General features: G+C 48.2%; 1 pseudogene; it reads left to right on the top strand.

Moving 5' to 3' along the window:
• Positions 1-12,482, top strand: part of LOC119350973 — a 53,769-nt pseudogene that overhangs the window by 38,980 nt on the left and 2,307 nt on the right.

Below are 12,482 nucleotides of genomic sequence, written 5' to 3'. Positions count from 1 at the left end.
GCTGGCTCGTGCCACGTGGTTGCCCTTTACCACCGGTTCGTGCTGAACCGGTACTAAAGGGGGGGGGCTTTAGTGCCAACACTTTAGTGCCGGTTATGGAACCGGCACTAAAGGGCCTTACGAACCGGTGCTATTGTCCGGTTCTGCACTAGTGATCATCTTTTAGGTACAAGATCGACGAATGCAATCCTACTTCTAGCTTTGTGGCTATTGATCCTCGAATGTCAGCGATATACGTGGAGGCAACTGGTCTTGTGGGTATTGATGGTCCAAGGAAGGAGCTTGTCAGTTTGTTGGCAGATACCGAGGAGAAGCTCAAGGTAGTGTCCATTGTGGGATTCGGAGGACCGGGTAAAACTACACTTGCCACACAGGTGTATGATGAGATCGAAGGGCAGTTTGACTGTACAACCTTTGTTTCTGTATTCCAAAAGGCCTAATATGACAGGGTTTCTCTATCATATTTGTACACAACTAAAACTTGAGATGGATGGATCTTCTCGGGCTATTGAGTTGCACGACATTGTTAGTGCCATTAGAAAATATCTCACAAACAAGAGGTAAGTCGTCACATGTGTTTTTGCATGGGCAAGTTATGTTAAATTTTTATAATATTTTGATTTTCTCAACATTCATTTAAATGCTTCTGGCTTGCGTAATTTGATTAGAAAACCAGGCCTAGGATTCAAAAATTAAAATAGGATTCTAGACATTAGAGTTGTTTGACTACCGCACGAATTGAAATCATAAATTCCCAGTCCATTTCCAGTGTGTTAAATATGGCTAAACTAATTATTTACTATCAGCCAAGAGTAACAGTGGAATTCGTGTATCACTTATATAGTGTTCATACATGTGTAAACTGGATTTTAAAAGTCTCAAAGAAAACATGTTATTTTTACGGCAACTTACATAATACAGTACCTAAAAAGTGACTCCATTATAGTACACATCCATTCTATGTCCTTTGTCGAAATATCTCCAATTGTGTTTCCACTACATAAACTCTTACCTAATGCTGCAAAAGGTGTTTTAACTACAGATTAAAATGTTTCTTTAGATATCTTTTTGTGAGGTTTTTGTACTCCATCCGATCCATATTAGTTGTCGCTCAAACGGATGTATCTAGCACGGAAAAGCGTCTAGATACATCTGTTTAAGCGACAACTTATATAGATCGGAGGGACTAGTAATGTTTAAGCCCATAAATGACACCGAAATCTTAGGATTGACATTTGGCTTGTTGATGTATCCAAACTGTGCACTTGTGCGCCACAAAAGAGCCCCCCAAAAAACCTATAATGTAACGTTTCAGGTGTGCTCTTGCAAACAAAAAATTGTGCAATGCTATGCTCAGATGCGTGTTGTACAAAAACAGAAAGAGGTTGTAGCAGCACTTTTCAAAAGTTGGAAACAAGAAACCATACCTTTTGTCTTGTATGACCTTGCATATTCATACAGAAGATTTTTACATGTAGATCAAATATGGGTAAACTAAAGAACTAATCTCAGAATACTGGGGATTAAATCCTTACCAGAATTAAGTACATATGCTTACAATAGCATATATTTGTACATTGCTTACAGTTGTTTCCGTGCAACTGATTGCTGCTACAGGAAGACTTGAAATGCAAGCTTCCTTCCTTGTTTACTTTTTGGAATACTTGAATAATGGATTTGCTTGAATCCAATTTGCATTATTTTATTATTCTAGTTTGATAGAATTTTTTGAAGCTTTCATCAGCAATTTATAATCATATCCAACTGTACGTATATAACATGTGGATACCTTCTACAGGTACCTTATTGTAGTTGATGACTTGTAGGACCAGTCAACATGGAATACTATCAGACGCGCCTTTCCAGAAAATACTAATGGGAGTAGAGTAATAGTAACCACACGAGTGGAAGGCGTGGCTAGTGGAGCATGTTTCAATCACCCTGAGTGCATTTACAAAGTGAAGCCCCTCGATGAGCAAGACTCAAAGAAGTTGTTCTTTCATAGAGTATATGGGCCCGAAGATGACCATCCACCCCGATTTGAAGAAATCTCAGCTGAAATTCTAAAGAAGTGTGGTGGACTCCCACTTGCAATCATTACTATAGCTAGCATATTAGCTAGTCGTCCTGAAAGACTAAGGGATGAGTGGGAGGGCATCCGGAACTCTCTTGGAACCAAGTTTGCAGGAAATCCTACATTGGAAGGGGTGAAGAATATATTAAACCTTAGCTACATCCATCTTCCCCTTCATCTCCGGGCATGCTTTCTGCACCTTGGTATACATCCTGAATACCGTGAGATCAAGAGGGATGATTTGGTTCGTCAGTGGTTGGCTGAAGGATTTGTTAGTAATTTGCATGGACAAGATATGGAAGTTGTTGCAAAGAGCTATTTTAATGAGCTTGTCAATAGAAGCTTGATTCAGCCTGGACGTATTGAGTATGGGGAGTTAGTATCATGCAGAGTACATGATATGATGCTCGATTTGATCCTAAGCAAGTGTGCAGAGCATAATTTTCTGAGAGTTGAATGCAATTTTGAAGACATGGCAAGAGATCATGACCAGAAATATAAGGTCCGTCGTATATCCATGAACTTTAGTACTGGTGGTGCAACAGATGAGACATCAACAAGGACCATTCCTTCTAGCCTATCACAAGTTCGATCACTTGCACTTTTCGGGGAATCCAAGTATATGCCACCTCTTTTGCATTTTAAGCATCTCAGGGTGTTTCTCTTTGAATGTTTGGGCGGCGAACCAATTGATCTTACTGCCATTAGCCAATTGGTGCAACTGAGGTATTTAAAGGTTTCATGTAATGATGAAATCAAACTCCCTACTAAAATGGAAGGGCTTGTGCATTTGGATTTTGGAGACACTAGATTTATATTGCAGTTGGGGATTACAAATCCCATCGGATATAGTTAAATTGCCCCGCTTATCCCACTTGGAAGTTTCATACGGACCCGAAGTGCCTAAAGGGGTCAGGAAAATGAAATCATTGCACACTTCGATTGGGTTTTACCTGGACCCAAATGCGTTGGAGGATATTGAGGGACTCGGTGAGCTTACGAATCTGAGACGTCTGGGGCTCTCATGTGTATTTTCTAGACCGACTTGAGATAGCAGCATGGGTCGCTTTGGCGCATTCTATTGAGATGTTGCATGATCTCAGATATCTCAGGATCATTGGGGGTGACTCTTATACAAGTGGCCTGCTAGACTCATTATCAAATGGGAATCCCTTATCAAATCCTTCTCGTCATATGAAGGTACTTGGACTCGGTGATTTTAGGATGCCTAGAGTTCCCAAATGGATTGGTGGTCTCCAATGCCTCTGCCGGCTAGAGCTGAGTGTTGACACGTGCACTGACGAATTTCATGCTCTTGGAGAGCTGCCCTCTCTCGTCCACCTCAAATTAAGGATGTGGAGTATCCCTGAAGACAGTCGTGTCACTTTCACCGTGGGATCGTTTCCGGTTCTGGAGCGCTGTAGATTTGAATCAGAGTATGATGTTACCGCCTACCTGGCCTTTGGGGCAGGGGCTATGCCCAAACTAACTTGGCTCCAACTACAGTTCCACAAGAGTAACTGGGGCGGCGCTACACCAGTTGGCTTGGAGCACCTGTTGAGCCTCAAGTCTATCTTTGTAGATATCATCTGCGGCCCTGAAGAGGTGAAGGATGAAGCAGAAGCAGAGTCTGCCTTTAGGATGTAGTTGCCAATCGATCAAATCAGAGGGAGAGAGAGATCGCTGGGGAGGAAGAACACACGAAGTTTTGTGCTGCCACACTTGTGCAGCTTTTCTGTTGTATTTCCCACATCTTATGCAGATTACAAGACTGGACTAACTACCTCCTGGCCTGGCTACTGCGATCCGCTTCTGTCGCTCCATCCAGCGACTGGATCAATCAGAGGCCACGACCAGGAGGATAACTCGCAACAGAGAGGCGCAGCTCTCCACTACTTGCATGACCGTGCATGCATTATTACAAAACAGAAAAACAAACTACGCTGCATGCAATGAGATTAACTAGGCTAACATTTCACCCCCTTAATCTCACTGCACTGCGCTGATCATCCCTAACCTCTGCCGCATTTCAATGAAATGGACGCGCCCGAGCGCCTTGGTCAGTGCATCGGCGAGCTGATCTTGGGTTCCCACATGATCTATCTCCACCTGCTTCTTCTCCATGCAGTCTCGCACAAAGTGAAACTTAACGTCTATGTGTTTGCTTCGATCATGATGGACTGGGTTCTTGCTCAGGGCTATGGCTGACTTGTTATCAACCAAAAGCTTGAAGTGTGCTGGCGAGGTTCCTGTGATATACTCTAGCAGCCGGCTCAGCCATAGGCCCTGACAGGTAGTTGCTGCAATCGCTACATATTCTGCTTCACAAGAGGAGAGGGCAATGATCCTTTGCTTCTGAGAGCTCCAAGTCACCAGATTCTTTCCAAGGAAGAAGACGTGCCCAGAAGTGCTTTTCCGATCACCAGTGTCCCCAGCATGGTCGCTATCACTGAATCCCAATAGTTCAGCAGCTCCATGGCCTTTCTTGTAGCTGCACCCGTAGTGCAGCGTGCCCTTGATGTACCGTAGGATCTGCTTGACTGCTGCCCAGTGGTGTATGCTTGGCTTCTCCATAAATCTGCTCACAATGCCCACTGAATGTGCAATGTCTGACCTCGTGTTTACAAGGTAGCGCAGACTCCCGATTACTCTGCGATACAGAGTGGCATCAAACAGATCTCCTTCGTCTTCTTTCTTCAGCTTGAGGCGACAGTCCATTGGCGTGTGACAACTGTTGCAGTTGCTCATATCTGCTATTTCCAGAATCTTGCTTGCATAACTCTTCTGACTCAGGATGATTCCGCTGCTGCTCTGCTTTACTTCTATACCTAGATAATAACTCAGCTGTCCAAGATCACTCATCTTAAAGAGTTGCTTCATCTGGTCCTTGAAGGAGATTATATCTGCTGTATTTGTTCCTGTGATGATCAGATCATCGACATAGACCCCCACCAGTAGAAACGATTTTGTGTTACCTCGTCTGTACACTGCATGCTCGAGACCGCTCCGTGTGAAACCAAGAGAGGAGAGAGTCTCATCGAGCTTTGCATACCATGCTCGTGGCGCCTGATGCAGCCCATACATTGCTTTACGGAGGCGCAGCACACTTCCTTCCTTGCCGATCACCTTGTACCCTGGCGGCTGAGCAACATAAACCTCCTCTGTAAGATCTCCGTTCAGAAAGGCTGATTTTACGTCCATGTGGTGGACTTCCCATCCTGAATGTGCAGCAAGAGCTAGCAGCAGGCGCACTGTCTCCATGCGGGCTACAGGGGCGAACACTTCCTCAAAATCCACCCCCTGACGCTGTACATACCCCTTTGCGACGAGACGAGCCTTGTGTTTAACCACATTGCCATCCGGATCGCGTTTAACTCGATACACCCACTTCAGTCCGATTGCCTTATGCCCATCTGGAAGCTGAGCAGGCTCCCATGTCCCGTTGTTGATGATGGATTCCATCTCAACGTCCATGGCGCCCTTCCACGGCTTGCTGGCGAGTGCTTCATCCACGTTGCACGGCTCCTTAGCGCTGAACAGACAGCGCACGAGCAAACAACGCTCGAACTGCTCGCGTACTGCCTCGTCTTCAGTCTCCTCCAATACACTCTTGAAACTCCGATAACGGACTGGCTGCCCCGTGGGCACATCGTGCCACGAGTCATGTGATGGAGGCGCGCTCTCGCCGCCTGACGAGTCCGCGGGCGTCACCAGCCCGGACTGCGACGAGTCAGGCGTGCTCACCACCGGCGTGGCGACGGTAGTTGATCGTGGCGTCCCCAAGGCTGGTGTAGAGGGTGTCGCCGCTCCCCGAGGAGTGACCGGCGGGGTAGACGACCCGCTATCGACCTCCTAGACACCGTTCTCCGTGGTGTAGACCACAGTGAAAGTCGCCGGTGCGGTGGTGACCGCGCTCGTGCTTTGAGCGCTCCACTCCCATGGCCTGCTCTCCTCAAAAATGATGTCACACGTTACCTGGACCTTCTTGGTGGCTGGATCGTAAGCTCGATACGCCTTGGAGCCTTCCTCATAGCCAACAAACACCATTGGTGTCGATCGATCACTGAGTTTGGTGATGCCGGTGCCGACGCGCTTCACATGAACCGTGCACCCAAACGTGCGCAGGTGCTGCACATTGGGCTTACGGCCGTGCCACGCCTCATAGGGCGTGACACCCTCCAATCTTCTGGTTGGCGCGCGGTTAAGCAGATACACTGCTGTTCTCACCACCTCCGCCCAGAAGAACGCCGGCATGCCCATGCTTTTCATCATGCACCTGGCCATCTCCACCACCATTTGATTACGGCGTTCGACGATGCCGTTCTGCTGTGGCGTGTACGGCGCGGTGGTGAAGTGCTTGATGCCGCTCTGTTCGCAGTACTTTTTAAACTCGATTGAGTTGAACTCGCCACCGCGATCTGATCTGAATGCGCGCAGCCTACAGTCACCGTCGGCCTCGGCCATCACCTTGATTTTCTTGAAGCGGGAGTACGCCTCATCCTTGGATCTCAGAAGTTCTAACCACATGTAGCGGCTGTAATCATCTACCACGAGCAAAAAATACTTGTTACCTCCCGGTGTTGTTGGAGTGATCGGCCCGCACAAGTCTGTGTGTATGAGCTCCAGACCACGCTCGGCTCGGTACGCCGTGGCCTGTGGGAAGGGTGCTCGATGTTGCTTTCCCAGAGCGCAGCCGTCACAGTATTCGGCCACTCGATCGATCGCCGGCATACCGCGCACCAGTTGCTTCGTGGTCATGATCCGGAGCGCACGGAAGTGGAGATGCCCCATGCGAGCATGCCACCTCCAGGTAGCATCGTCGCCTTGGGCCATGAGACACGCTGGTGAGTCGATGGTGAGCACACCGGTGTACAAGCGGTTGCCGGAGCGCTTGATGCGCGCCAGGATGCGCCGCGCCGGGTCCAGTACGGCCATGACTCCGTTCGCGATGTTGATGATGCAGCCTGCCTCATCCAGCTGCCCCACGGAGACAATGTTCGTCCGCAGGCTTGGGATGTAGAAGACGCCGGTGAGCGCGCGCTGATCGCCGCCCTGGCAGCGGAATACAACACTGCCTCGCCCACAGATGGCCACGACCGAACCGTCGCCGAATTTTACCGACCCGTGCACCGTTTCGTCGAGAGATGAGAAGACATGCCGATCGCCAGTCATGTGGCTGCTCGCACCGGTGTCGAAGAACCACACGCCGTCCGGTGACGGGACTGGCATGACTTTCTCCTCATTGAGGTACACGTGTTGTGGTGCAACAAGCTGTGTTGCGCCCACTGTGGTGACTATGGCCATATATAGGCCTGGTTCATGCTCGGCACCGGCTTGTGCGAGGTTGGCTTGCTCCTGCTTGCCCTTCTCATCCTCGTCCTTGAGCCTGGTGCGACAGTCCTTCTTCCAATGCCCCGGCTTGTTGCAGTAATGACATTTTCCTTTCTTCTTTCCACCGGACTTGCCGGATCCGCCCGCGCCCGTGTTCGGCGGCGCAGGCCTGCCGCCGCTCTGAAACTTGTTCTTGGCTGGCAGCTTGTGTTTGTTGTTGTTTCCCGATGATGATCCGCCTGATCCGAGCTGCCGCTCACGCGCGTCCCACTCCGCAGAGGTGTACATGAGGCGCGCGCCGGACTGCGCCGAGTCGTCGAGATCGTAGTGATCTTCACACGCAGACAGGCGCCCGGTTAGCTCTTCAATGGTCATCGTCTTGAGGTCGATCAATGACTCGATCGCCATAGCCATCTGCCTGTATTTGCGAGGCACGACGCGGAGAAACTTCTGGACCGCCTTGTGCTCCGTCACCGGGTCGCCGTACATCTCGAGGTCGGCGACAAGGCCGGAGAGCCGCAGCGCGAAATCTTCGACGGACTCACCGTCCTTGAAACGGAGATCCTCGAATTCCCGGCGCCGCACCTGGGCCTTGGCCTCGCGCGCGCGCTCGCTGCCCATCCGGAGCGTCTTGATCGTCTCCCAGGCCTTCTTGGCCGTGTCCTTGGCGGCTAGCACGCGGATCATCTCCGGCGGCACACCGGAGAGGATGATCTGCATCGCGCGCCGGTCGTCGTGCTCATCGGCGGCATCGTCAGTCACCGCAGGCCAGACACGTGCCACCTGCAGCTTGACCTGCATGACGAGGGACCATTCTATGTAGTTGGTGCGGGTGAGAACCATGGACGATGAAGAGGTTTCACTCTCCCGCACAACCCGCTCGACGATGCGGAGCTCGTCGCTCCCGCTGCCCGTCAGACGCGCCACCGGCGCTGTGGACAGCGGCGTCTTCGGCGGCGACTTCGTCCCGCCCTTACTCCCCTTCTCCTTCTCTGAGTCACTGTCGGACATGGCCGCCGCGGATCAGACACCGCCGGCCACCGGAGCAGGGATCGAACACCGTAGCTCTGATGCCAAATGTAGTTGCCGATCGACCGAATCAGAGGGAGAGAGAGATCGCTGGGGAGGAAGAACACACGAAGTTTTGTGCTGCCACACTTGCGCAGCTTTTCTGTTGTATTTCCCACATCTTATGCAGATTACAAGACTGGACTAACTACCTCCTGGCCTGGCTACTGCGATCCGCTTCTGTCGCTCCATCCAGCGACTGGATCAATCAGAGGCCACGACCAGGAGGATAACTCGCAACAGAGAGGCGCAGCTCTCCACTACTTGCATGACCGTGCATGCATTATTACAAAACAGAAAAACAAACTACGCTGCATGCAATGAGATTAACTAGGCTAACAAGCTGCATCCAAACCGTCCTCGGTTTCACATCTTCAGTATACCACGATAAAAACAGATGGTCGTATGGCATGACACCACTTCCTTTTTGTCACCACTCGTGCGATCTAAGAGGCTAATTCGGCGCAAGACCGGCCACCAGATCCGAGGCGGGAGGTTCCGGCATGTGGCAGGGTGGTTGTGGTGCTGCAACCGCTGCGGCCATTCTTCTGCTTCCGGCGGACGGGATCGGAGGAGGCGTCTCACATCGCTGCCGGCTATTGTTGCGGGCGCTGCAGGAGGACGGCGAGGACAACGGTAAATAGGACGGCGGCAGCTGCAGCGGCGCGGACGAGGACGATGAGAGCGGTTTGGAACTGGCCAAGCTTCACGGGGCTCGATGGCTCCAAGCAGGCCGTTCCTGAAGTTCCTCACTGGTACGTGAGGTGGCTCTAGAAACTTCTTCAATCTTGCCTCAATTCGGAAGTGTTTGTATCATGTGATCAACAAAAATGTGGCCTAAAGTTGCAGGCAAGCCGAGGTGGAGGGAAGTTCTATTCACCGAAAGTCGCCGCGACAGTTCGTCAGGTAATTGCTAGCTGCTCACCATTTTTTTCTGCACTTTCAGTCTTGTGTTTAAGTTCTGCAATAGAGGCACATTGGCTGTCAATTCTGTTCGACAATCGAGAACTAACAAAATAGTAAATTGGCAATGCTTACTCAACTGTCTACAAAACTTAATTGTCTAGAATGATGTGGTTCCAAAGAATTAGGGCTTGCTGTTCTCTTGTGGTACTGCAGATTTTTGGAGCCAAATTAAGCTTGAAAAGTTTTAGTTTTCCTTGTGCCGTTATATATCATCACCATTCTGCTACTTATACTATTGTCCAATGATGAACTAACTTTAGTACTATTATCTTCATCAGATCTTCTTTCGAAGCGGATGGGAGAAAGCGAAAAGCTAGCTGCGGATATGTTTGACTTGGTTTGTGAAAATGCGCCCTTGGTCATCTCCATCGATGGAATTGATTCTTTGTGTGGCCAACATGAAGAAGGCAATGAAAGTGAGCAGGTCAAGACTCAAGACAGAGCTGCTCGTCCAGAACTATAGAGATGCACGTGACGTCTTCAGACAACATTGCAGAGCACCTTCCAGTGTCTTCTTTTATCGACAAATTTTGACGGATATTTGTCCTCCATTCATTTAAGTAGAATACAGTGGCTCAGATTATTATGAGAAAACTAGCCAGCTTGCATGTACATAGGTTTGCTCTTCATAAACAACTTGCATGTAAGTGTTTTCACTCCCTTAAGTTTTTATTTGATTCGTACATAGGTTTGTCTCGCATCAAACTTTTTAAAATTTAATCAAGTTTATAAAAAAAATTAACATCCACAATACAAAGTCTTTTTTTTTTGCGAGGACACAACACAAAGTCAATACCATTAGAGTCATCATTCAAGATATTTTCATACCATACATACTTTTTATTGTTAAAGTTTAGATTGTTTTTGATAAACTTGGTCAAATTTTGTAATGTTTGATATAGGTCAAGGTAATAGACGGAGTAAGTAAAGTCGTAGTGAGTATATATGAGCAGAACCAGCACGGGCGCAGCTGCATATAGCACAAATAACACTGCAGAAACAATAACATGGATTACTAATTATGCCTGCGTCGATGTATAAAGATTACATCATGTGGGGGAGGTAAGTAGCACATGTGACGTGTGTCCTAATTAAACCCCTAAACACTACTCCCTCCGTTCCTAAATATTTGTCTTTTTAGGATTTCAAATGAACTACCACATACGAATGTATATAGACACATTTTAAAGTGTAGATTCACTCATTTTATTCCGTATGTAGTTACTTGTTGAAATCTCTAGAAAGACAAATATTTAAGAACGGATGGAGTAGTTGATACAGTAATTTTTTATGCATGTAACACGCGCGTACAAACAATGTCCAAGACAGTCGTGTGGCACCGTACAGATCGAACAAATCCACGCATTGTGCACGCCGATATGCAATATAGCGACGAAAAGCCATGCATAGTGCACTCCAATAAAGCGAGGAGAAAACAAGACAAGACAGTGTGTTTGACTCGCTCAGTCGTCGGTTTCGTCACACCCAAATCACTACTAGCTACTACCCTCCTTGGCCAGAGAGGACCGCCTCCTCCACCCCCCGTCGCACTCGTAGTCCACCTCCTTGCCGCAGACCCGGCACGTTCATCCACCTTCGGCCGCGAATAGCCACCAACCCTGCCCCGATCACCTCTCTCCGAATCACTTGCAGCCCATTCGACTTGCCACCACTCAGGTCAAGATGCCGGTGAGCGCGACGATAGGGGTGATGAGGCCCCTGCTCGGCAAGCTCGCCGCCCTGGCAGGGGAAGAGTACAGCAAGCTGAAAGGGGTGAAGAAGCAAGCATCCTTCCTGGAGAAGGAGCTCAGCGCCATGAACGCCGCCCTTGAGAAGATGGAACTCATGGACGAGCTTGATCCGGTGGCTAGGGATTGGAGAGACCATGTCCGGGAGATGTCGTACGACATGGAAAACTGCATCGACGACTTTGTCCGCCAGTTTGGAGGCGGTCATGCCAAGCAAGGCTTCATCAAGAAGACTGCTCGGAGTCTCAAGATGTTGGGACAGCGTCACCGGATCGCTGACCGGATGGAGGAGCTCAAGATTGTCGCATTAGAGGCAAATGAACGACGAATCAGGTATATGTTAATTTGTTTTCCAGAATAATTGTGGATGCCAGAGGTCCCATAGTAAGCGTTCTTTTTTTACATGTTATTATGTGTACAACACATATAATTATCAGAGCATAGGGGACATCACAATTATGCTATATTTTGTAACCAATATCTATTTTTCTATTGTCCGAAAGAAGAATGTTGAAAGAAATTATCCTAACACTATTTCTGAAAGACATGTGACTCCCTCCCTAAACATCCTATTCTAGGTACAAGATTGACGAATGCAATCATAACTCTAGCTTTGTGGCTATTGATCCTCGGGTGTCAGCGATATATGTGGAGGCAGCTGGCCTTGTGGGAATTGACGGCCCAAGGAAGGAACTTGTCAATTTATTGACATGTACCAAAGAGAATCTCAAGGTGGTATCCATTGTGGGATTTGGAGGACTGGGTAAAACTACACTTGCCAAACAGGTATACGATGAGATCCGAGGGTATTTTGGCCATACAGCGTTTGTTTCTGTATCCCAAAGGCCTAATATGATAGGGCTTCTCAATCGTATACAACTAAAACTTGGGATGGATAGATCTTCTTTGGCATACGAGGTGCAAGACATCATTGACGACCTTAGAGAATATCTCACACACAAGAGGTACTATTTGCTTTAGTCATCACCTATGCTTTTGCAGTGGCAAGTTACATTAAATCTGAATGATTGTTTTATTTTATCAGCATTCATTTTTATGCTTGTGACTTGCACGGCTTGGAATTGGGAGTATCACACATGCTTGTTCTAATCATACAGAGGGTTTTTTTTCTGCACGGTAGAGGAATAAGTGTTAATGTCTTTTCATTTGATTTTAAAGGTATTTTTCAAAAAGCATTGATATGTATTGTAAGCCTTTTTAGATATCCCTGTGAGCTTTGTGTAGTAATGTTTGAGCCATAACAAACCTTACCCATGACACCAAAAACTTAGGAA

This window comes from Triticum dicoccoides, chromosome 1B (genome assembly GCF_002162155.2).
Source record: "Triticum dicoccoides isolate Atlit2015 ecotype Zavitan chromosome 1B, WEW_v2.0, whole genome shotgun sequence".
NCBI lineage: Eukaryota > Viridiplantae > Streptophyta > Magnoliopsida > Poales > Poaceae > Triticum > Triticum dicoccoides.
This window is presented reverse-complemented; position numbering and strand designations above follow the sequence as displayed.